Raw genomic sequence first — 6000 nt, forward strand, 5'->3', positions numbered from 1 at the left:
ATATGATGCTTCTTAAAGAATTGATTTCTTTAATGCTTAACAGTTTTTTAAATAACGCTGTCGTGGTCTATTAGAGTAGTATCAAACTATATACTAGTAAATTAATTATTTATTATATTTAAATAAAACTTTACAGTTACAGGGCAAGAAACGTTATGGTAAGTCTAGCATTGGGTTGTGGCAGCGAACGTGCAATGTCTAAAATAATTTAAAAAGCGGACAAGTGAGTGAGTGTTATGACACTAAATTATTAAAAAATTGTTCTATCCTAGGTTTTCTAGGTAACAAAAAAATGGAAATTTAATCACAGAACAGCTAAAGCTGGTTTTGTAAACAAAATAAACCTTTATTGTTCATCAGCCTTGGACCTTACTTCCATTAATGAGAATGTCGTACCTAATTACTAAGTCACGGTATGGATCGTATATTTACATATATAATTGGTTCATAATCGTAATTGAATATCCCATAACGTGCAATTAGCAATGGGCGAATTGTTCTCAGTTATCTGCTAATTAAGAAAGTAGATCAATATGGTCGAAATATACAGTGAAAATATTAGATATTTACTCTTTTTCTTTATTATTTTATAAAAGAAAAGAATGATAATTCTTTCAAAAACAAAAAGAATAATCAATTTAAAAGAAATTTTACACTATACTTACTCTGGAAAATACCTTCATATACGCCCCAGATTACTTAATTTTGTTAATATATGTTATACGGTCATAGCTGTGTTTAACTTTAATTATTATCTTGCAAATTTAAGATGAATTAATTGACGAAGCCCTTAAGAGGACAGCGGGAATCCGGTGGAATCAAAGGGCGCAGGACCGGGCGGAGTGGCGAGCAATAGGGAAGGCCTATGTCCACCAGTGGACTGTGAAAGGCTGATGGATAATTGACGAAAGAAAAATCAAAACCATTCTCTTTAGTACTTGTATGACGTCAAACATATTTATAATCATTAATTGATATAGAGTGGTGTCAATATATTTCAAAGCAGTGTTTGAAGTGGGAAAAATTTATGAAGATAAGACGTAATAAATGATTATCATTCACTATCTATGAATCACATTTATATTATTACATACTCGTATATAATATGTAAATATCTTAACTCTAGTTTTGTAATATATAAAATTATTTTCATATTCGCTGCTATTACAGAGAAAACGCGACGTTGAGTTATGTCACTCAATACGCAATGTTATGAAAATTGAGCGGATTAGGTTCCCTCTTTCTTACCTAGTGAAAGGATAAATGCGGGAAAATGCGTGAAGCTCCGTAGTCGTATTTCAGAAAATATATTTTCAATTAATGGTTTAATAAAAGTGAATTAGTTAGTACTTTTGTATACAGATACATAATAAAAACTATTGTTAAAGAAATTTCGCTTAATTTGAAAATATCATAGGAAAAGTTCCAAAAAAGTCATATACCTATTTACATTTAGGTATATATTTTATTGAAATGAAACAACAAGAAGTGTAAAAACAATTCAAGTCTTAGGGCACCTCATTATTTTCATAAAACTCTGTCTCGGACGGAGATGAGCGGCCGCGGCAAATTGTTTTAAGATAAAGAAACCTCTATTGAAATATACTTTAGATTTTTTTAATATTAAGAAAGAAAAGGTGTTAAAGCTATATTAATAAATGCGCTGTAAAGCTATATTAATAAATGCGCTGTAGTATGCGAAACGCGGCGTTGAATTCCGCCACTCAACACGCAATGCTTCATCCGACAGTAAGTGGGCAACGGAGTGTATGAGCGTGAAGCTGAAAAAAAGTTTTTAACTAAGATTACTTAAGTACAATATAATTTTTAACTATTAGTGTTTAAAATAGCGGAACTTAACGCTGAACTTTATCTGTATACATAACGGATAAACCAAAACATTATATGTATATATGTATATTTAGATTGACAGTACTGCAAAGTGTTGCTGGTACTATTGTTTATTTAATATTTGTATATTCTTTGCCTTTCTGTTGTAAAAAAAGCCATAACTCACATGAAAATTATTAATATAAAGTGTAGTATTTTGTTGTAAACATCTGTTATTTTATTAATAAATAAATATTTAATACTCCAAAAGGGAATCGAACCCACGACTGTCACGTTTAACAATCACGTCCCTGCGCCATGAGACGGTCGGTTTCCTTGTTTTTATGCAATAACCAATAATTCAATTAAACCTGTCTAACTTCCCCTCGCTGAATTTTATTTAATGATTATTTTTCCAATTTGTTTCGCGGTGAGAGGGATCAAATAAATCAAGCTTTCACATATTTTCCTTTGTTTCAAAAATTATTTATTTATTGTTTTGAAACGTGTACAATAATAAAGTTATACATATAAATAAAAGAACTATTTCCAATTATGTCCTACCGCAGCAGAGGTCGTTAGTTCGATTTTATTTGAGTTATTATACATACATTATACAGTACATTGTAGTATATTTAATCAAATATCTTAATTATACAGAATGTAACTAACTAGACATTGAAAGTTCTGCGTTGAAAGTCAGAATCTGACGGAAGTGTTTTAATTGTAACGGAGTATTTTACCACTAGGTTCTCAGGTTCCCTCTGCCTACCCTGCTTTTTGACGAATACGGCGTGAATCTTAAAAAAATAGTTTCTAATATAAATTATTTTCTTGTTAATGTTTCTGTCACAAGCAAATTTTCGAACAGATCAAAAATTAACATAATTAAATTACTTTAATTCATCATTTATTTTTAAGGGCTCTTCAATCATATTTTAGGGGATGAAGTTTAAACTGAAGCTTTAAGAAGAGCGGCATGATTAATGTATTTAGAATTGATATTTAATTGCTTGCAAACATGTAGAGACAGTCGCGGCCGTGTTGATGACGTTATTTATGGCCCACACAGATATTTAATACACCTTAGCATATAGTACAGAGGTGGCATCATAAGCCTTAGTTTATCCTCTTTACTTAAAATTTAATTTTATTTTCTTCACAGACTTTGGTAAGCAGTTTTATTCACTTCTGGTAGAAGAGCCAGCAAGTTATTAATTTAATGTTTTAATGCCATACTAATAATTTGTAATGAAAATAACATATCAACTAAATTAGTATTTTATTTAGTATATCAGAAAACTTTAAGCAAATATTCAAATGCCACAGCTTAGAAAGTACCAGACGATCGGTTCCGAAACACCAATCGCCTAATTCCACCGTTTGCATTGGAAATACTTAGGCAGGTAACTTTTCGTGTTAACTGCCCGCGCCCACAAACAGTTATCATGATTTTATCTATTTCCAACCTTAATTCTTAGTAACAAAGTAAATTTTTGCTTGACCATACAAATTAGCTCACTTTAACTTACTTGTAATTCGGCACTAAATCACTGTTTCGATGTTAATGCGGATTTAGATTGGATAGTTAGTGAACTCTTGGGTTTTGGAAAAACTTTCGTCCAGATGTTTCCATTTAAATATTGTATATCACTATTTGTTGCTTTAATTTATTGTCTATGGCTGTGTTTGTGTTCCCCATTTTCTGTCGAATTCTGGAGGTATTGCGTGTTGAGGGGCAGTACTCAACGCCGCGCTTTGCCTCGACTTCAGAGCGAAGAAATGGAAATATAAACGTAATTAAATATTTCACTTCCTCAAGTGGGTATCGAACCCACAACCGGCGCGTTTGTGCCACTGCGCCACTACGACCTCAACTATTACTATTTGTTGCTTTAATTTATTGTCGATGGCTCAGTTAAAGTAATTGAGATAATGATATAGATTTAGTTATTATGATATAGACTGATTATGAGGAGGGGGGGAGAGGGCATAAATTATTTTCATTTTCCCGCTCCGCTAACAAGACACGTGGTGCAAAATATCGGTCAAGTGTGAGTCGGTCTCACCCACTGGTGATTCCATACCAATTGCACTATTGTAGGAACGGGAAAATAACTCATGATAGTTGACAAATTTAAAATTGCAGGTGTATGCACTAATTTAATAATTTATAAATCTATAAATTTCCATTATAATATTTTTTTGTACTGTAATTTTTAAATGAGATTAAAGACTATTATGTAAAAGAAATCGTTTACGTCCTTTTATTAATAAATTCCTGTTTTCTATATTCAAAAGCTCCTTAGAAATTTCTGTCTTTTATTTAAACAGTAAGAAATTTTAATTAAACTGAAACTTTAAGTTCACTGCATTTTCTAAAAGATTTTATCAGATATTTGTGCACTTTGTGATCTTCTGTCTGAGAACGGATCTTTCGATGAAATATTTATTTTGTCATCTCTTATGTCTGAAGTAAAGTATTGTGGAATTTCTTTATAAGTAAAATATTGAGGCCGTCCTAGCGTATTAGGACAGTTTAGTTGTTATTGCGATGATTGTGAGTTCGATTTTCACCAAGGGGAAATATTTAATTAAATTAAGGTCATAAACTAAGATGTTGAATTTCGAATCTCAATATATTTTAATAGTCCTTAGGTGAAATATAGAGAACGGAGTAAATTCTAAAGCAATTAAATAAATAAGTAAGCCATTTTTTTATTCGCTTCACGCTGTATCCCGCAAATAGCAGGATAGGCAGAGGGAACCTAGTGTTAAGACACTCCGCTCCTCATATAATTTATACACTTATATGAAAACGAGACTGTTAGCAATTTAATTCATAATTTTAAAATGTTCTTTTACGAAGAAAATATTATAAAACTTATACATGTCCCCTCACAACAACACATGCAGGTATATTTAATGTTGTTCGCAACATTTCCCATTGTCATAAATTGGCAACAATTTTACGGAACTTTGGAAATGCCGTCATAACGACTTAGCTACGTGACTCCGTTGGACAATTTATTTTTACGAAAACAAAAGACGTTCATATTAAAAGTTTTGAATGTATATAATAAAAGAAAATGTGATTAGGTATATGGCTTAGTTTAAAGCTGCCTTATTAGTAGGTGGTCACTGGTTCCATTTCAGAATAAATATTTTATTAGTAGTATAATTTATAGTAGCTCGTAGCTCAAATGTAAGGCGTCTGATTGTAAACGGCACTGTTTGAGTTCGATCTCCATTTAAGATAATGAATTATTTTCATTTCCTCGCTCTGGTAACAAGGCAAAGCGCGACGTTGAAGTCCGCTACTCAAGAGTAAAGTGGAGAAAGGAAATGTCTTAAAGTATAAAATGACTTAAAATGGAAAATGTCAGTTAAATTATAGTTGTAATATATACATTTATTTAATTAAAGAAAACGTAATTTTAAACCAGTGTTTTAACCAGAATATTAATTAATGCTGCACATTGTAATAAAAGCAATCAGTTTCATCATCCATTTTAATAAAGCTAATTTAAGAAGTAAAATGCTTGAATAAAACAAGTCTGCCACGCGGGCGGTCCAGATTCGATTCCCGGCCGATGCATTCTATTTAATTTTCCTCACCGCAGCCACGTAGTGCTTGCTTTTCACCAGGGACAGAATACCCTCTTCAGCATTAACCACAAGCTCTAAAAAAAAGTGTTTAAGATTTATATTTTTCTTCATGTTTATAGCACTGAAGTAGGTTAAGAGTAATATTAAATAGTAAATGTGTAATTAAAGTACTGTAATAATTAATTTAGAGTTCTTGGTAATTCGTAAAATAACGTCTTACAAAATGTTAAAAATACACCCATCACCTTTGGAAATTAGTTTAGAGATAATGAATTGGATTTATGAGGGAAATACTGATTGGTTGTATGTTTTAATAAAATATTATAAGTTAAAAATATACTATAATTTCATTCAAAGAATAACAGTATAAATTCTTAAGTTACGGTTCCCTTCTTTGACCTTAAGTGAATATTATTATATCAACGTGAAAATTTAATATGAATAAATTATATGAAAATAGCTCCTTATTGGAGATTCTTTTTAATTTTAGATTTATTAGAAAGTTGTGTTTAAAAATATTACACATTTTTGTGTAAGTTTAAATAACCATTAAATGATGAA

The sequence above is a fragment of the Heliconius melpomene genome, chromosome 10 (genome assembly GCF_056956725.1).
Source record: "Heliconius melpomene rosina isolate 202511_hmr_F chromosome 10, ASM5695672v1, whole genome shotgun sequence".
Classification (NCBI taxonomy): domain Eukaryota; kingdom Metazoa; phylum Arthropoda; class Insecta; order Lepidoptera; family Nymphalidae; genus Heliconius; species Heliconius melpomene.